We start from the raw sequence: 21,635 nt of genomic DNA, 5'->3' as shown, positions 1-21,635 counted from the left end.
TCTTCATTTTCCTCCTACTTCTATTTGTTGTTTAATTTTTTTAGTTCATTGTATGGTAAAATGACTGGTGTCATTGAAAAGTAGAACTTTTCCTTCCAATACCAAGATATGTCAATAGAAAAATAAAAGGTTACAGATCTCAAAAGAAGAAATGGAAAATAACAAGTGTGAAAGTTTTTCATGACATCACGAGCCACAAAAAATGATTTCATTCAAAATTCCGTTCATAAATAAAAACCTAATGAAAAATAAATGAATTAAAAAGTGATGGCCCTTAGAAAGTTGGATGGACAATTGAAACATGGCCACTTTAGGAAGGGGTTAATGTAAGTTACTTTTTTTTTTTTACCAGTGGTGGACACTGATAGAAGAGCCCCTTGTGCAAGAGCAATATATGGGTCCTACACAGTCCAGTAACTCATCATAGTTCACAGTTCCTCCAGCTATGGAGGTGATATTGGTCCCTGACCTTTCGGGTTGCGCAAATCTTATGTTCGCCCCAATACCAACAGAGGGGACCAAATATGTAAAAAATACACAGAAAAAGAAACAAAAAACAAACTGTGACAGGATTCTACTAAAACAAAAAAAGCAAATTATATATTAAAAAAAGCAACTCATTAACATGAAAAGTAATAAAATGTAGCGCACTGTGAACAGTGGTTAAATTACAATGACTCCAAAATCACTCATCCTGCTGAGGCTATTATGGTTCATCTTTATGAAAAGGAAGTGTTTTAGAAAACCTCCGTTAATGAGAAGAATTGTCCTTTCACCTAAACTAAACTGGAGCTCAAACGCTTAAATGCATGTAAAAATCATTACCACCATGCACCGCCTGGAGAAGAACTACTCGGCTGAAAATAAAAAAAATGACTTGGCTTTCAGCCAGGATTGCTTGCGGGGGGGGGGGGGGGTGTGTCAACATTTTTGCTCTCTTTCTAAAGCGAGCTCAGGCAAAAAAAAAAGGAGAGAGATTGAAAAATTTTATATCCATAATGCGTTTTCAGGTTAAAAATAAATTTGAGGAGAAAAGATGTTTAAAATTGGAAGTCTATAAAATATCTGGAGAATTCAGGAAATGTCTTTCAACAGCTTCGAAACCTCTGATAATTGCAAACTCGGGATTATAAAAACGTTCTTATTCATTTATTGCGTGTTTATTTTATTTTGTCCTTTTCTATTTGATGACAAAAATTCTACAATGTGTTCTCATTACAATATTTCAGTAACATGTATTACTATTGTCCGGGGAGGGGAGGAATGTAAATTCCTGTATGTGACCTCTAAGTGTAAAGGTGGTCGCTTTTCCAAATGTTCCCCTTCTTGTGTGAGCAATGTTGCATTATGAAACGTCCATCATGGCAACGCCACCGTCTGCTTGCGGCAATCACTTGATACAAATGTCGCATTCGCAAACACTGTCAGCATTCATTTGTGTGGATGCTCCTTCACAATCTGCATAACGTGGCCACGCCAACGTAAAGTCCATGAGGGGCCCTGCCAACCAGTGTTCGTGGTTTGTCTTGATGAAGAAGCTATACTTCCAAACGCGTGGATGGATAAGACCACCTGAAATGTGATTTGATTAGCATCCTTCATTTTTCTCCATGGCTTCGCAGATTAAGCCATTTGTTTCTCCACTTCTATGCAAACAATCAATGTAAGAAGTATCATTTCTCCTTGCGGAGAATAACATGCTAAGCATGTCGAGGTGAGGAGACTTAAAGCCGCAATGCTCCTCTGGGAAATATGCTAATTATGCAAATTGTCTCTTCAGAGAGGAAGAGGACTAGAACTCTAGTGCCACCTATTGGAGGTAGCAATCCTAATCTCCGCAAGGAGAAATGATACTTCTTGGATATCAGTCAGACGCCTCTCTCACAGCCAAACCAGATCTCACAATTTGCACTGATGAGGGGCAGTACCCCGAAACACAGTGTCTGCAAATGGAGATTCTGGCTTGGCTTTTATCCTAAGTCATGTAACTAGGCTCGTTAAAGGGTCAACATTGACTTTTAGGATTGCTACTTCCAATAGGTGGCACTAGAGTTCTAGTCCTCTTCCTCTCTGAAGAGACAATTTTCATAATTAACAATCAATGTAGGCACACTAAGTAAATGCCATATGGCAAATGTATTGGTGTTTGTTCGGAGCACACAGGTCCCTGCCTCCCAGCTTCATGCATTCTTTGGGAATTGTGCAATTGATTGATTGCTTGCTTGAACCAACCGGATGATCACACTGCTGGTCCAAAGTGTGCACTGCCAATTACTGCTACATGAGGCAGCGTCCCCACTGCTGCATTGAAGGAGCGCAGGGATGTGACACTGGCCAGATCACACACTTGCACCTATAGAGCATAAAGCTTGTAAGCACTGCCCTCCTAAGACTGTGGTGGCGAATCTATGGCATGCATGCCAGATGGGGCACACAGAGCCCTCCTTGTATAGGTACGCAAACCATCTCAGCACAAGCGCTGCCACCACTCTCCTCTGCACGTACACCATTGCCTCACCATTCCTACTTGAAAGGAGTACCTCTGTCCTGGAGATGGGGTAGCAGCGCAGTTTGGCAGGCCGCACAGGGGCACGTTGGCTCTAGGAGATTTGGTGTCCATTACTCCTGGGGCATGGTTGTTTGGTGAGGGATTAGGTGAGTGACTGGAGAGGATTGCAAGTAATGGTGCTTGTACTTATCATCCTGATGACTGAACACTGGGTTAGTAAATTGATGTGATCAGATGAATAAGGTGTAACTATTGGTAGAACTACAAATCCCAGCACTGGTTACACTGAGACACATATTGTCAGTGCTGCTAATCCTTATTGAGCTGTCTCCAGTTTGTGGCCACAAAGCTGTTTGCTTTGAAGTGTTTTGGGGGGCTTCAGGCTAATTCAGGAAAATGTGTGGTGCCTCACCTGGATGCTCCTGGTGTTCTGGTTCCAGCGCTATACTGTGCAATGTGATTATACCAGAGATGAAAACCTAGGAGGAGGTCTGGGCTATAGATGCTTCATGCAGCTAGTAAAAGCCAAACTGATAATGGAAGGAGACAATGGCTATAAGACAGTACGCGATAATCATCTGTACACTACAGCCAGTATGCCCAGAGGTGGACATATCATTGATGCATTCACACAGGGGCCCAAGAGGTAAAGGGGCCCCACATCCACCTCCAAAGCAGCAGCTTCTGTCTTAAATACCATTCTTGTACAGGGACCCTTTTCTGTCTGTGTCCGCTATTGAGCATACCCATAGATACTGTGCTTAGTAGGGACCACAGCCTCTAAGTGGCCAGATGGTGGGGTGTCCATCTGTTACCCCATTGCTCCCTTATTTTCAGGTTGTCGATGGTTTGTCATGGCAGTTGGAGACCTCCTTATACTCCTGTGCTGCCATGTATACCCCTACAGTCTTGGCTTCACAGCAGCTTGGTAAGATGTCAATATACTGCACTACTACTGTACTAGCGATCAAGGGATTTCAGGTTCAAGTCCTAAGTTTGTAAGGGGACTCTATTAAAAAAGTGTTAAAAAAACAGATGAATTGATAAGAGTTGTCCAAAGTTTGGGTACATTTTTTTTATTTTTTTTACCTAAAAACGTGTTTGGGGTCAAAAATATTTTTTGCATTTTTGCATGCTCTTTTTTTCTTTTCCCTGCACACTCTCAGAAATCATCTGAGAGGAACTCAGAAAAAGAGATGAGAATTATAAACTCTGTGAGTGTCAGATAATTCATTCTGCAGCAATAGTGCAACATCTTAAAGCACCACTCCAGCAGGTTTTCTTTTGTTTTATTGGAGTGCTGGAGTGGTGCTACTAATCTAAGTTTCTTGCACCTAGTATTATAGTTACCTGCTGCCGTCTTCATTTATCCATACTGCTACCGTGGGCCTATAGCTGTTTGTGACCTGTGTTTGCTGGAGCGAGTCGTAGGTCACTTTTCAATGTACTGTAAGTCTATGAAAGCTCTCATATAGAGTTGAGCGACTTTGGTCGGATCGGGTTTCATGAAACAAAATTTGTTTCAGATGAAACTGGTTCCGACTAGGGCAAAAAAAGTCTGAGTTTCGTCCGAAACCCGACCCCAATGCAAGTCAATGGGGAATAAAAGTCGGCATTGAGTGGATGAATGTCATCCGTTCAATGCCGACTTTTATTCCCCATTGACTTGCACTGGGGTCGGGTTTCGGACGAATCTCTGACTTTTTTTGCTCTAGTCGGACCAGTTTCATCTGAAACAAATTTTGTTTCATGAAACCCGATCCGACAAAATTCGCTCAACTCTACTCTCATAGACTTAGCTCCAGTCCGTCAGAAGTTGCAGTAACAAGATGGTGGCATGGTGCCAGGAAACAGTGAAGACGGCCAGAGAGGAGTACAATATTAGGCTCTCTATTGCCCCTGCCTCTTCTCTGTTGCCCCGCCTGGTCTGTGTATAAATTGTTATTTTTAAAACTAAAAACGCAATATTCAGGTTCATTTGCCATGATGGCACTTTGCGATAAATAAGTGAGTTTTTGGGTTGTTGTTTGGGCACTCGATCCCTAAAAGGTTCACCATCACTGGCCTAGGAAATTGGCCACTGCTGATAGACTACAGAGATGGCCATTAACCTAGAGAATGAGCAGTAAATACTTACAGTAAAAACATCTCCATTATTGACAACATAGAGGATTTTTACTAAGAAGTAAATAACAAAGTTGTTTGTTGTATGTACCCATCTATGATGGTGAGACAATACCTTTAAAGGTCCTGGGCCTCTGAGAAAAATCTATATTGGTGTCTACCTACCATGTGATATTTATAATACAGCCCTAATAATTATGCCCTTTGCGATGGCTATTCTCTAGCATCAATGCCTGGGTATAACCCTTTGTGTTTGTTTAGTGTTTGTTTAGTCCTTTGGCTGAAATAAAATGTTTTGGAACAAATTCTTTAGAGCAGAGCTGGGCAAATTGCTGCCACATCCAACCCTCTTGCTGTTTTAGTCTGGCCCATGGACCAGCACAGTTGAAGCGATGAAACAGTGGCTCACTCTGCCCTAACCCACAGTCCGCCACCACCAGCTGTCACCTCTATCCGCATCCTCAGGAAGCAAACAGTGGTGAATATGTGGCTCCCCTGAGGGTTCAGTCGCCACAGAGGTACTGCACCTCACCCAGAGGTGTGGTACCCCACTCTCAGGTAAGGAGGGAGCACTAACCAGGACTCGAACACCTGCACCAAACACACACTCCAGAAGCAGAGCACCCTGGATTTACAATACGGGAGGATGATCTCATCCCTGTCTGGGTAGTAAAGGGTGTTGGGAGGTGGGTGGAGATGGTAGAAGTAGGGGAGGAGCTTAGAGAGCAGGGAAAGAATAGTGCAGAAAGAGTGAGTAAGATGTGAGGAGAAAGTGGAGAGATGTGTGGTGAAGCAGCTCCCTGTCAGGAGGAGCTGAAGAAGGAGAGACGGAGTCAGTCAGCAGCAAGGAGAGCTGTGGAAGTAACTGACAGTACTGGTCAGTTAGAGTGCTGACAGGAAAGTGAGAGAAGTGAAGAGGGAGAAGGAAGCTCCCAGGAGGACAGAAAGGATCCTAGATGCACAGCGCAGCAACCATACTGCCCGTAGGACTTGTTCCACGCCGACTAATGTTGGGTGGAGGGATCAGGTTGCAGTGGAGTTTCTCCCCCCAAGCCTAGTGGAGAAATCATCAGACTCAACTAGCAAGCTGGAGGCAGAGGCACCTGTAGGTGTTTCAGCCACAGCCACAGTTACATTGCTGAAAAGGCAGCATATAGGAGCAAGGGGACACAGAGAGGATGTCGCCCGACAAGGTCCGTGGCTGCTGGCTTGGGACACTGACTGTGAGGTGTTGGAGAGGAGAGGTGGTCAGCCAACACAGTGAGACAGCAGGAGAGGCATGTACTGAAGGGAGTCCTGGGAAGGTGTATCCTGATCTATCTGAGAGTTTGCTGGACCCCTCACCTGGAGGACACAGTGCCAAGCGGGTATCTGTGTACACAAGAACTAACAGTAAAGCATTAGAAACTGCACCTAGCTGTGTCCTCTGAATTCTTTCTGCAACACCCTCTCAGCACTACTACATCCTTTGCCAAATACTACATCATTGCCGTCTTCAATACATTACATCTGCCCTGGACTAAGCTCTGCCTGTGGAGAGCTGTACCAACTCTGCTGCATCATCACCAGTCCCAGAGGATCTGCTCTGCAGCGCTGGTCACCTCTAATCAGAAACCACAAGTGGCACCACAAACATTTCCCCTTTAAAAATTCCCATTTCCTTTAATTTCATTTACACCATTTTTGCATGGACGCCTTGGGCCACGGACTGGGTCTCTGCCACCGCGACACCCCTTTAAGGAATGAACAGCCCGGTACCGAGTACCCTGCAGGCCCCAGCGGGAACTCCAAATACATTAGTGGAGGGCTGAGCCGCAAGCTCCTTCTTCCACCAATCAGCATGTGCGGCGACTGAGCCAGCAGACATGATGACTTCACATCATTGCATCTGCAGTATGGAGGGTCAGTGCACTGGAGCAGAGTGCCGGGGAAACGTGAGCAAGGTGTTTTTTTTTCATATGTGTATGGGGTGTTTGCATGTGGGGGCTCACACTGTACATAGGAGGCTATGTGGTGGCTCATACTGTATATAGGAGGCCATGTAGGGGTTCATACTGCATATAGGAGAATATGTGGGGCTCATACTGTAATAGAGGCTATGTGGGAGGCTCAAATTGTAAATAAAAGGCAATGTGGAGGCTCACACTGTGTATATGGAGGCTATGTGGTGGCTCACATGGTATATAGGAAGCCATGTGGTGGCTCATACTGTACATAGAAGGCTATGTGGTGGCTCACACTGTATATAGGGGGCTATGTGGGGCTCATACTGTAATAGGGGCAATGTGGTGGCTCATACTGTAATAGGGGCTATGTGGGAGCTCATACTATATATTGAGAGACTATGTGAGACCTCATATTGTATAGAGGAGACAATATATTTGCTCATATTGTATATAGAATCCTCTGTGGGGGCTCACACTGTATATATGGAGGCTATGTGGGGCTCATATTGTACATAGAAGACTATGTTGTGGCTCATGCTGTATATAGAAGGCTATGTATGGGTTCACATTGTTTATAAAAGGCTGTGTGGGGGTTCATATTGTATACTGGAGGCTATGTGGGGGCTCATACTTTATATACAGTCTATGCGGTGGCTCGCACTGAATATAGGAGGCTCTGTGGTGGCTTATACTGTATATAGGAGGCTATGTGGTGGCTTATACTGTATGTAGGAGGCTATGTGGGGCTCACACTGTATATAAGGAGGCTATGTTGGGATCACACTATGTAAAGAAGACTATGCAGTGGCTCATAATGAAAACATTATATAGAAATTATGCTTATCATTGCCAGATGCCTCAAGTAAGTGACTAAAATCAGTAGTGCACATGGACACTTCTTAGCAATAACTTCCTACAGAAAACATGGAGCAAAGTCGTAAAGAGTATGTATAACACCAAAAATGTATTGGATACACAAAGCAGGCTAAAATACATAACATCAATGCTAAAAAGGCCAACAAGCGAGAATACCGGTGTTTAAGGCTGCAGGGAATCAAGTAACAGGTCAGGGTAGCAGAAATCCTCAGTCAGACAATATATATGCTGATGTCCCTATCAGCCATTAGAATGGCCCTCCAAAACATCTACAGATCGGGGGATGGAAAAAAGTGCTAATGCATAATCTCCACATCCATTTTCAATATGGGAATATACTGTAGTCTGATCTAATGGCTATATAGCAGTCCAGTCTTTTCAATCCAGTGTAACCAACCAAGCTAACATAGCCCACTACAGATTAAATGGACAATGGGATATTTATATAGGAGGCTATGTGGTGAATCATAATGTATATAGGAGGCTATATGGGGGCTCACATTGTATATAGGAGGCTATGTGGGGTGCTCATAATGTACATGGGAGTCTATGTAGGGGATAATACTGTATATAGGAGACTATGTGGGGATCATGCTGTATATAAAAGGCTATATGGGGATCATGCTGTATGTAAGAGGCCATGTGAGGGCTAATACTATGTCAGGTAAAACATACAGAACTTACTAAATCTCAGTCACAGGTATGACGTGTTGATAAAGGGGAGGAGAGTTCCCAAAGAAAGAATTCATTATCCCAGCATGGTGTTCTAGCTGTCTCTCCGATTGAATGAAGGCCAAAAATGGACGTTCCTGTTTTATGGTTTCACCTTAAACTTAGCAGCTCCCACTTTGCTGACCTCACATATGGGCTGTTTACGGGAAGAGATATATCTCTTGGAAAGTTATCAAAAACTTATTTTCTCCATATCTTTGGCCTGGAACCTCACAGGCCAACGATATTGGCATTATTTTTTCTCCTGTGAATAAACAGTATTTTTTTCTCCTGTGATTAGCTGGTGGGCAGAAATTCATTTCCCAGGTTTCTGATGGCTCTAAATGCCACAAAATGCTGCCATGCGTAGCCCCAAGTGCCCCAATCCTGTAAATAATTTTCATGTTTCTAGGATTACTGTGAGCTATTGAATTTGACTTGGAGTGTCATGCCTAGCAGACAACGGTATTTTCGGTGGGAAACACATTTGGCTCTTTTAGCTGGCCGGTCATACAACTCACATTCTAGTAGGACCATTTGCCTGAAGGAAGGGGAGTGGAGATTCACAGTGAGGGAGAGAGAGGGGGCTCCACCAGTGTGAGGTGCATGCCTTCAGGACTTGGTCCCACAGAATAATGGAAAGATAATTCATATCTTCCTGACGTACTGTATATAGGAGGCTATGCGCGGACTCATACTGTATGTTGGAGGCTATGTGGGGGCACATACTGTGTATAGGAGGCAATGTGGGGGCCAATACTGTATATAGGAGTCTATGCGGGGGCTCATCCTGTGTATACAATATGATCCCCTACATAATAAACCCCATATAATGCTTCATACAGAATGGACCCCATATAACATTCTATACAAAATAATGGGCTCTATATAATGCTCTATACAGTGTGAGACCCATATAATGCTCCAAACAGTATAATAATCCCCATATAATGCTCCATACAGAATAATGAGCTCCATATATTGCTCCATACAGAATAATAGGCCCTTTACAATGCTCCACACATAAAGAGCCCCATATAATGCTCCATACAGAATAATGAGCCCTATATAATCCTCTGTACAGAATAATGAGCCCCAAATAATGTTCCATACAATATAATGAGCCCCATATAATGCCCCATATAAAATAATGGACCCTATATAATGCTCCATACATAATAAGCACCATATAATTCTCCATACATAATGGGCTCCATATAATGCTCCAGTATATAATGAGCCCCATATGATGCTCCAGTATATGATGGGCCCCATATGATGCTCCAGTATATAATAGGCACCATATAATGCTCCAGTATATAATGGGCCCCATATGATGCTCCAGGATATGATGGGCTCCAAATATTACTCCAAACATAAGAAAAATTAAAACAATGAACTACTCACCTCTCCTCGCATCCACCGGCGCACAGACATGACATCATCGTGCCCTCTTACCCGAAACATCAGAGTCAGAAGACTCCACAGTGGAGGAATGGGAAAAAGTAAGTATTGCAAGTACTGTGGCCCTGATCAAGCGGCGAGGGGGCCCACTTGCAGCTCCTGGCATCAGGCTTCCATAGCGCGCCGGTGTCCCCTGACAGCGAGTGAGCCCCTCTGTCTGCTCAGGGCCCCGAAACTTGAACCATTGTGCCGGGTGCTGTCTCCAGCTCTGTGGTGGCTCATACAGTATATAGGGGACTGCGTGTGGACTTTTACGGTATATAGAGGAACATCAGCATATTTATTTCTGTTCAGCACTAAGTGATACAATTATTTTCTCTTCATCTTTTTTTGATTTGGCAAAAACGGTACATTGAAACAGGTCTCATGAGTGAAACATCCCCTTCTGTATGCAGGACGTCATCTTTCTATTTTATTCAGCTTTGCTACCTTCTCCACTAAAGAGAAACAAGAGGCAATTCTATGCTGTTTTGAGAGGTTATTATGTTTATAACCTTTTCTTCAAAGGTCACATGTAGGTGAGTTCACCAGATAGAGAACATAAAGTGTGAACATTGCCAGGGGGTGGAATTGTTCATTAGCGCCAAGCAAATTTTTTAGCTTGATTCATATAAATAACATTATATTATTATTATTATACTGTATAAAAGAGGTGTAGAGCACCATGGAACCAATGGTGCTTTATAAATAATAATAATAATAATAATAATAATAATAATACTGTATATAGGAGGCTATGTAGGGAATCATACTATATATAAGAGGCTATGTAGGGGTTAATACTGTATATAGGAGGCTATGTAGGAGCTCTTACTGTATATAAGAGGTTATGTAGGGGCTCTTGCTGTATCTAGGAAGCTATGTAGAGGTTAATACTGTATGTAGGAGGCTATGTAGGGGATCATACCGTATATAAGAGGCTACGTAGAGGATCATACTATATATAAGAGGCTACATAGGGGTTAATACTGTATATAGGAGGTTATGTAGGGGATAATACTGCATATAAGAGGCTATGTAGGAGCTCTTATTGTATATAGGAGGCTATGTAGGGGTTAATGCTGTATACAGTATAGCAGGCAATGTAGGGGATCATACCATATATAAGAGGCTATGTAGGGGATAATCTATATATATATATATAAACACCTTATCGTGTCTGTCTTTAACCAAAATCGCAGGCCGCTGATTGATCGCGGCCGCCAGGCCCCCGCCAGGCCGCAACCAATCAGCGACAGGCGCAGCTGTTTGTAACGGTAAGCTGCGCTGGCCGCGACCAATCAGCGGCTGGCACAGGCCTTAATCTGTAAAAAAGAGAATTAAAATAAAAAAAGTTATTCTCACCTTCCGACGGCCTCCTGTCTTCTTTCCACGCGCCCGGCCTCGCGTTCCCAGTAATGCTTTGTGGCTTAGACCGCTGATGACGTCACTCTCGCGAGAGCGAGAAAGAAGACCGACGTCACTCTCGCGAGAGCGAGAAAGAAGACAGACGTCATCAGCGGTCTAAGCCGCAAAGCATTACTGGGAACGCAAGGCCAGGCGCGTGGATAGAAGACAGGAGGCCGTCGGAAGGTGAGAATAACTTTTTTTATTTTTTAATATTATTTTTGTACAGGGCCGCGGCAGTGATTGGTGGTGGCTACAGGGCCGCGTTGCTAATTGGTCGCAGCTACACGGAAAGGGGGGTGAGGGGACCATGCATACCAGGATTGGGGGGTGAGGGGACCATGCATACCAGGATTGGGGGGTGAGGGGACCATGCATACCAGGATAGAGGGTTGAGGGGACCATGCATACCAGGATTGGGGGGTGAGGGGACCATGCATACCAAGAATGGGGGGTGAGGGGACCATGCATACCAAGAATGGGGGGGTGAGGGGACCATGCATACCACGAAAGGGGGGTGAGGGGACCATGCATACCATGAAAGGGGGGTGAGGGGACCATGCATACCAGAAAAGGGGGGTGAGGAGACCATGCATATCAGGATTGGGGGTGAGGGGACCATGCATACCAGGATTGGGGGGTGGGAGGACCATGCATACCAGGACTGGGGGGTGAGGGGACCATGCATACCCCAAAAGGGGGGAAGAGGACCATGCATACCAGGACTGGGGGGTGAGGGGACCATGCATACCCCAAAAGGGGGGAAGAGGACCATGCATACCAGGATTGGGGGGTGAGGGGACCATGCATATCAGGAAAGGGGGGTGAGGGGACCATGCATACCTGGAAATGGGGGTGAGGATACCATGCATACCAGGATTGGGGGGTGAGGATACCATGCATACCAGGATTGGGGGGTGAGGGGACCATGCATACCAGGATTGTGGGGTGAGGGGACCATGCATACCAGGATAGGGGGTTGAGGGAACCATGCATACCAGGATTGGGGGGTGAGGGGACCATGCATACCAAGAAATGGGGGTGAGGTGACCATGCATACCAGGATAGGGGGGTGAGGGGACCATGCATACCACAAAAGGGGGGTGAGGGGACTATGCATACCACAAAAGGGGGGTGAGGGGGCTATGCATACCAAAAAAGCGGGGTGAGGGGACGATGCATACCACGAAAGGGGGGGTGAGGAGACCATGCATACCACGAAAGGGGGTGAGAGGACCATGCATACCAAAAAGGGGGGTGTGGGGACCATGCATTCCAGGAAAGGGGGGGTGAGGATACCATGCATACCAGGATTGGGGGGTGAGGGGACCATACATACCAGGAAAGCGGGGTGACGGTGAGCATACATACCAGGGTTGGGGTGTGAGAGGACCATGCATACCAAGAAAGGGGGGTGAGGGGACCATGCATACCCCGAAAGGGGGGTAAGAGGACATTGCATACCAGGAAACAGGGGTGAGACGACCATGCATACCAGGATTGGGGGGTGAGAGGACCATGCATTCCAGGATTGGGGGGTGAGGGGACCATGCATACCCCGAAAGGGAAGTAAGAGGACCATGCATACCAGGAAAGAGAGGGGAGAGGACCATGCATACCAGGATTGGGGGGTCAGGGGACCATGCATACCAGGATAGGGGGTTGAGGGGTAGCATGCATATCAGGATTCGGGGTGAGAGAACCATACATATCAGGATTGGGGGTGAGAGGACCATGCATATCAGGATTGGGGGGTGCATTATTGCATTATTATTAAATCTTCAAAAATAAACTGCATATATACAGTGGGGAAAAAAAGTATTTAGTCAGTCAGCAATAGTGCAAGTTCCACCACTTAAAAAGATGAGAGGCGTCTGTAATTTACATCATAGGTAGACCTCAACTATGGGAGACAAACTGAGAAAAAAAAATCCAGAAAATCACATTGTCTGTTTTTTTTTCATTTTATTTGCATATTATGGTGGAAAATAAGTATTTGGTCAGAAACAAAATTTCATCTCAATACTTTGTGATATATCCTTTGTTGGCAATGACAGAGGTCAAATGTTTTCTGTAAGTCTTCACAAGGTTGCCACACACTGTTGTTGGTATGTTGGCCCATTCCTCCATGCAGATCTCCTTTAGAGCAGTGATGTTTTTGGCTTTTCGCTTGGCAACACGGACTTTCAACTCCCTCCAAAGGTTTTCTATAGGGTTGAGATCTGGAGACTGGCTAGGCCACTCCAGGACCTTGAAATGCTTCTTGCGAAGCCACTCCTTTGTTGCCCTGGCGGTGTGCTTTGGATCATTGTCATGTTGAAAGACCCAGCCACGTTTCATCTTCAATGCCCTTGCTGATGGAAGGAGGTTTGCACTCAAAATCTTACGATACATGGCCCCATTCATTCTTTCATGTACCCGGATCAGTCGTCCCGGCCCCTTTGCAGAGAAACAGCCCTAAAGCATGATGTTTCCACCACCATGCTTTACAGTAGGTATGGTGTTTGATGGATGCAACTCAGTATTCTTTTTCCTCCAAACACGACAAGTTGTGTTTCTACCAAACAGTTCCAGTTTGGTTTCATCAGACCATAGGACATTCTCCCAAAACTCCTCTGGATCATCCAAATGCTCTCTAGCAAACTTCAGACGGGCCCGGACATGTACAGGCTTAAGCAGTGGGACACGTCTGGCACTGCAGGATCTGAGTCCATGGTGGCGTAGTGTGTTACTTATGGTAGGCCTTGTTACATTGGTCCCAGCTCTCTGCAGTTCATTCACTAGGTCCCCCCGCGTGGTTCTGGGATTTTTGCTCACCATTCTTGTGATCATTCTGACCCCACGGGGTGGGATTTTGAGTGGAGCACCAGATCGAGGGAGATTATCAGTGGTCTTGTATGTCTTCCATTTTCTAATTATTGCTCCCACAGTTGATTTCTTCACCCCAAGCTGGTTGGCTATTGCAGATTCAGTCTTCCCAGCCTGGTGCAGGGCTACAATTTTGTTTCTGGTGTCCTTTGACAGCTCTTTGGTCTTCACCATAGTGGAGTTTGGAGTCAGACTGTTTGAGGGTGTGCACAGGTGTCTTTTTATACTGATAACAAGTGTAAACAGGTGCCATTACAACAGGTAATGAGTGGAGGAAAGAGGAGACTCTTAAAGAAGAAGTTACAGGTCTGTGAGAGCCAGAAATCTTGATTGCTTGTTTCTGACCAAATACTTATTTTCCACCATAATATGCAAATAAAATGAAAAAAAAACAGACAATGTGATTTTCTGGATTTTTTTTTCTCAGTTTGTCTCCCATAGTTGAGGTCTACCTATGATGTAAATTACAGACGCCTCTCATCTTTTTAAGTGGTGGAACTTGCACTATTGCTGACTGACTAAATACTTTTTTTCTCCACTGTATTCTAGAATACCCGATGCGTTAGAATCGGGCCACCATCTAGTACTGTATATAAGAGGCTATGTAGGGGCTCTTACTGTATATAAGAGGCTATGTAGGGAATCATACTGTATATAAGAGGCTATGAAGAATGTGGAAACAACAAGCAAAAAGGCGATCAAAGATCCATATGAGGTAAAAAAATATATCCTTTATTAATTATACAAGACAGGACCAATGGACAACATGTGGAAACAGATCCAAAGTGCTACTGTGCAAACAGAAAGACGTTTTGATCCTACTACTGATATTCTATTATTCATTAGTAAACAGTTTTAATAAATTATATAACAAGGCCACCACATAACCATGCAAATAAATTGATGAAATACCAACTTATTGCCCCATGTCACATAGTATAACTCATCCTGATTAAGGGGAGAGGTACTAGGTACAAAAATGTAAATATATCTCCAAGTGACAAAAAATAATTCTAAATGTACCCTTCATTCCCATAGTTGATATAGGACTAACCCATTCCATAGGAAAACATCTTGCTCACAGGTTGTTAGGGCTGGCGGAACGCACCAAATAATAAAGCTGATAATAGGGTGCGTTCGCAGCCCGGAGTCCACCGTGCAGAGATGGTAAACTGCTGCTTGGTAATGGCGGATGCTATATGGCGGTATAAAAGACCACACACAGGTTAATCATCACCCGGTGTGTACAGGAGCGGACTCTGTTACGTCACAGAGCCGCACTACCGCAGAACATAAATGCCGGACTCTGTTTAAACTCTCAGAGCTCGGCAAGGGGGTGCACAGAATGCGGTCACAGAACACTGCCCTAAGGGCATGGGGTCAGAGTCCCTCTAGACCTGAGCATGCAGCGTCGCACCTGCGGACGCCACTATAGATGCTGACTATGGTGGAGTGTCGAGCAAGTGCACCGTGGCATGTAGAGCCACCGGTGGACTCTGATGCCATTATCTGACTCTGCCTCTACCTACACCTAAGCCTGAGCACTTAAAAGGCTAGGTTGTGTAGGATTGAGCAGATTCTCAGGATGCAGTAACAAAACACAAGACAGGGTATGACTTGTGAAATCAACTTTTATAACTTGGAGCCACTGGGGCTATGCTGAACAAGTAAAATGGATAACAACAATCTGTCCTCGCAGGGACTCAACAAAATAAACAATACGTTTCTTATATTCAATGTGACTAACCCGGCTAGTCCGAGTGTCGAAGGCCATGTATGGCCAAACTATGGGTCCTTATTTCCTATAGTTCACTTATCCTTCCAGAAGTCGCTCGGGATCCCAGGTGCGGCCGCTTAGAGGTCGCTGATGCGGCTGCCTTGACGCCTCAATATCCCGGGATGATTTGGGCTCGACAGGCCCTGAAGGATCTGTGCTGGTGGGGCACAACAGGCCCTGAAGACTCTGTGCTGGTGGGGCACAACAGGCCCTGAAGACTCTGTGCTGGTGGGGCACAACAGGCCCTGAAGAATCTGTGCTGGTGGGGCACAACAGGCCCTGAAGAATCTGTGCTGGTGGGGCACAACAGGCCCTGAAGAATATGTGCTGGTGGGGCTTTCAGGACGTCTTTTACCAGCTCTCGTCTCACAGCGCAGTGATGGCGCAGTTTCCCAAATGACGTTCGGCCGGCCTCTGCTCCGGGTCCCCTTGTAGATGGGACGTGGGCCTCTATTGCCGCCTATGGCGAGGTGGCGTCCACTGAGGCCGGTGATGGCAGGGCCGCAGCTGTGGAAGGAGACAGGGGGCAGTGTCTAGGCCACTGTAGCCGTTTTACGTGTCGTCGCAGCGGCGACTTGAGGTAATGGACGTGTCTCAAAAGGGCAGGGGACAGCGGGCGTGGCTGCATGCGACCGTGGGTGGGGAGCGGCCTCCAGTAAAAGTCTCTCATGTCTCTCTTGTCAGTGAGTGCGTAGCTTTCTCCTCACAGACTCCTGATGGTGTCTCTTACACACACCGCTCGTCACCCCGTCTCTCTCTAAGTCACTCGGCTTCTCGCCTCCAGTCACACTCTCTGCCAACTGCCAACTGAGGGCGCCCCCTTCTCCTTTTGTCTTCGCCCCGCCCCCTGTTGCCCTGACATCTTTAGTCGTGTGTCTCCCTTTGTTGTCCCCCCAGTGTTGTTCCTTCAGGAACCCTGATGGCGGTCCCCTGGGTTCCGGCCCAGTCACTGTCTGGGAGTCCTCCCCACATTACCCCACCCTGTAAGCTCGCCAGTCCTCGGGCGAGGGCCTTAGTCTATTGAGATCGGTCTGTAGGGGTTTCAATGTTCGTTGCCATATGAACTGATCTTGTTCATATCGTTCAGGGGGTTTGCCGGCTGTTGACCGCTCGGAACGTCTCAGTTCAACTGGGGTGGAGTCTTCTGGGGTGGTGGAGATTGGTGGGCTGATTGGTGCAGGCGGGCTAATTGTGTCAGCTGGTTCATTACTGAGTGGAGGGCCTCTGGGTTCTGGAGGAAAATCTTCGTCGTCGTCCGGGTCCCAACATATGGATGATGGTTCAGATGTCGATGGGGCAGGCTCCAGTTGCTTCGAGTCGGTGGAAGTACACGGGCGTAACATATTATGATGCACAATACGAGTGGGCAGTGTTTCATCCTCCTCGGGTCGTATTTCATACACAGGTCCGTCTGGATGGATATGGCGTAAGACCCGATAAGGACTCTCTTCCCAACGCGGCTCTAGCTTGTTCTGGGGGCATTGATCTAGTACAAGCACACGGTCCCTGCTTTGGAGGTAAGGAGGTGGGGTTGCATTTTTCCCTGGGTGCTCCCAGTCTCGGAGCTTGGTGTGTACAATTCGGTGAAGAGTTTGCAGCCGAAGGCGATGATTTCAGACCCAAGATGACACTCCGGTCCAGGGCTGAGGTTCTTCGGGGTCCAACTCCACCTCCATGATCCCTTTACCCTCTCGTCCAAACAACAGGGAGTAGGGGGTATAGCCAGTAACTCGATGTACCCGATTGTTATAGACCCATACTAATTCAGAAACATATTTGGGCCAACGGGCCTTCTTGTCACTCTCCAGAGTGCGCAACATCTGAATCAATGTCAGATTAAATCGTTCACAAGCAACATTTCCTTGTGGGTGATACGGTGTGGTCCGGGATTTGTCAATTCCATAGAGGTGAAGTAGTTCTTCCATAACTTTTCCCAAAAAACATGGTCCCTGATCAGAATGTATTCGTTGAGGACAGCCATATACTTGTATAAAGTTTCTTCAAATTGCGGAGGCAGCTGACTCTGCGGTCTGATTCCGAGTGGGGGTGACCACAGCGAACTTGGTGAAATGATCTACAATAACGAGGCAGTGTTCGTATCCCTGAAATGCGGGCCCAATGGTCAGGTAATCCACCGTCAGGAGCTCAAGGGACACTGAGGTCACAATAGTCTGTGTTGCTGCTCGCTGAGTGGGTGGTTTGGCCAATTCGTATAAGCGGCAGGTCCGGCAAATTTCGTCCACAACAGCAGGCAAGTGCAGGTGGCAAGCTTTCTGTTGCAGCCATTGCAAGGTCTTTTTTGTTCCGAAGTGAGCCCCTTTTTCGTGAGCCTCCCGAGCCAGTGCGTGAAGTTGGGCTCCTGGTGTAGCCACCTGCCAAGCCGTCATTGAGGTTGATTGTGATGTTATTTTACGGTATAATAGTCCCTTTCGGATAACCAATCTCTCCCATTGTTGCAACATCAGCAACAGGTCTTGAGTCAAACTTTGTCTTTGAGAGTCAGTGGGTATTTGCCCAGCGGCGACCCACGTCCTGAGAAGGCCAACCTCTTCGTCTTCTTGTTGTTGTTGTATCCACTTATCCCAGGATTGTTCTAACATGCCCCTTGGGGTCTCTGGGGAAGATATTTTTTTATTGTCAGTTGTGAGCACGGCAACAGTGAGAGTGAACAGTATTTCCTCTCCTTCTAATTCTTCGTCTCGATTCTGTCCTGAAGTTGTATGTCGAATCCTGGAGAGGGCGTCTGCATGGACATTCTCGACCCCTGTTTTGTAGATAATCTTGTAATTGTACTTCGCCATCCGGGCCACCCATCGCTATTCCAGAGCCCCCAATTTGGCATTTTCCAAATGAGCCAGCGGGTTGTTGTCAGCTCGCACCACTACGTCGGAACCAGCTAGGTACTCTGCGAATCTCTCCGTCATGGCCCACACCACTGCGAGGAGCTCGAGCTTGAAGGAGCTGTAATTTTCAGGGTTACATTCGGAGTCATGGAGTGAGCGGCTTCCTTATGCAATCACCCTCTCCCGGCCATCTTGAACCTGCGACAACACAGCCCCCAGCCCGTGAAGACTCCCGTCAGTGTGCAAGATGAACAGTTGTGAGAAATCTGCATAAGCCAACACTGGGGCATCTGAGAGCGCAGTCTTGCGGTCTCGGAAGGCCTCTTCCTGAGGGTGTTAACACTGGATTCTTCACCCATTGGCCCCAGCGGTAGCCCCCTTCAGCAGGTCGTGCAGGGCTCGAGCTCGACATGCAAAAGTTTTTACGAAACGACGGTAATATCCGGCTAACCCCAGAAAAGCCCACACATCTTTTACCGTCTCGGGGATAGGCCATTCCTGGATAGCAGCAACCTTCTCCCGGGATGGCCTCACACCCTCTGCCGAAGCGACATGACCCAGATACTCAATCTGGGAACGAAATAGATGGCATTTCTGAGGCTTCACTTTCAACCCGTCCTTTTGCAACCGGCTGAGTACCTGTCCCAACCGCTTTAGGTGGTCCTCGAAGGTGGCGGTATAGACAATGATGTCGTCCAGGTAGATCAACGTGGCCTCAAAATTGAGATCTCCCAGACACCGCTCCATCAATCGCTGAAAGGTCCCGGGGGCGTTGACCAGCCCAAACGGCATTCGATTCATCTCAAACAGTCCCATGGGCAAAATGAACGCCGTCTTGGCTCTATCTTCTTCTGATATGGGCACCTGCCAGTACCCACTGGCCAAGTCCAGGGTCGAAAAATATGTTGCCTTCCCCAAGGTGGACAGGGATTCTTCTACGCGGGGCAGTGGGTATGAGTCTTTAATAGTGCAAGTATTCAGTTTACGATAATCCACACAGAATTGTAGTGTACCATCTTTCTTCCGGACCAACACGATTGGCGCCACCCAGGGGCTTTGACTTTCCCGTATCACCCCTTTTCGCAGCATCTGGGCCAGCAAAGTTTTCACCTCTTGATAGAGTTGTGGCGGAAACTGTTGATATCGCTCCCGGATAGGGGCCGCTCCAGCTGGGGGGATTTCATGAGTGATGGCGGTGGTACACCCAAAATCGTCCTCATGACTAGCAAATACTTCATGGTACTGTCCAAACAATGTTTTTATCTGTGAGAGTTGGGCTGCAGTTAACCGACAAAGCTCTGCCCGCATCTGCTCCAAAATATTTCGACCCTTTTCCTGTGCCGAGACTTCGTTGGCCTGTAAGGTTCGAATTGTTACTTCCCAAGGATCCTTGGGGTGTACTTGCAATTGAACCGCAGGAGCTGGCAGCACTTCTTCTAAAGGCCTTACTAGTTTGGCCAGTTCATTCCATGCTTTTAGAACGGTGTCTCGGTCTTCAAGGTTAACGCAGAGTACCAAGATGGTTCCTTTTTGCACTATAGCCAGGGAACAGGCCACCAGTATGCCAGGAGGTAAGCGCTCCGAGTGACACGGCTCCACCTGCACCTCCACGCCCTCCAAAGGTATCGGGGCTCAAATTGGCAGGGCCACCACAGCCTGTCCAGGAGGTAGCACAAGCAGGGGAGCTGCTGACGCGATGACCTTGCCCAGAGCCTCGTCCTCCTGGCAGTCCTGATGCACCCGCGCATCTCGCACCAGCTGCTGGAATACCTGTCCCTGAGCTGTGCGAGAACCCCACTGCTTCAGAATCTTCTGTGTGGGATCATTTAGTAGTAAGTTGCTGAACTCTTGTAAAATATTCATGCCTAGGGTGACGGGGTGCCGTTGATCAGTTTCTCCTTCAGTTAGCACCACCCCTCTGCGACCAAGGAATTTACGGCACAACGTCACCTGCACCCACACTACCCCGGCAACCGGGACCGGCAGTTGGTTGGCGGCTATTAGTCTGATTATGGGCCCCCAATGAGGTCTTGCTGCCTCCGGGAAGTTTTGTTGAAAGTACATTGCGGGCATGGTGGTTACTTGTGACACCGTGTCCACTAGACACCGGACGGCCCGGCCCTCCACTTCTGCCCATACCACCGGACACTTTGCTACCAAATCTTCGGGACTTCTACCACCCCTAGTTGTGGTTTTTGGCTCCGAGCAGTGTCCCCCCAGCCCAGAGCAATTTAGTTTAATGGCCGCCGGGGTGGGTATGTCCCATGCCGCGGACACTCTTGGGCGAAGTGGCCTGGTTCTCCACATTCAAAACACCGGGCCTGTGTAGGCTGACCACCCCGCGGGAGGCATGATCCCCAGTGGCCGGGGTTGAAGCTAGGTCGTCCAGTCCCGGTCTCGGTTCTTCTCTTTACTTCGGCCAACTCGCTCTTAATATTTTTCAACTCTTGTTTTATCTCCTCCACCCACTGAGGCTCCTCGACTGCATTCGCGGAGGCCTCCACACCTCGGACCTTCCCCACATGGACCGCCATCCTCTGCTCTTGCTCTCGAGCCCGTGCCTGACTTCCCACCTCTGAAAAGTCTTTTCGGGGATTCATTCTGATCTGCTCCCGCAATGCCTGCTTTATTAATGGATCTCGCAAACCAGTCACCAGTAGGTCACGTAGGGTAATGTCAACAGGTCCTACCCCTACCCCGTCCTTTCTTTCAATAGCCGTATGCAATTCTTGGAGGACATTCATGTACTGAGTGATCGTCTCCCCCTCTGCCTGCATCCGACTAGACAAACGGGTTATTAACTCTCCCACATTAGTAGGGTCCCCATGGGTCTGTTCTACTATCTGTAACACTTTTTCAAAAGTGTTGCGGTGCCCCAGAGGTTTCAACATCACTGACCTCCACACCTCCCCGTCTAGTGCCATGAGTGCCACTTCCGCTTCCAGATCAGGGGTCATTGGGTGCATCCGAAAGAGTCCCCGCATCCGCTCTGTCCAACTCCATAGCATAGTATTGGAGCCGGAAAATCTAGGCAGGTTGTTCAGCATGGCCCCCAATGAAATGCTGGAGCGAGAACCCTTATTATTTGTAGAGTTAACAGCTCCACCCTGACCGGGGGCACCACTGTCCGT

This window comes from Dendrobates tinctorius, unplaced genomic scaffold (assembly GCF_039654945.1).
Source record: "Dendrobates tinctorius isolate UK_male_01 unplaced genomic scaffold, ASM3965494v1 ptg000114l, whole genome shotgun sequence".
Classification (NCBI taxonomy): domain Eukaryota; kingdom Metazoa; phylum Chordata; class Amphibia; order Anura; family Dendrobatidae; genus Dendrobates; species Dendrobates tinctorius.
This window is presented reverse-complemented; position numbering follows the sequence as displayed.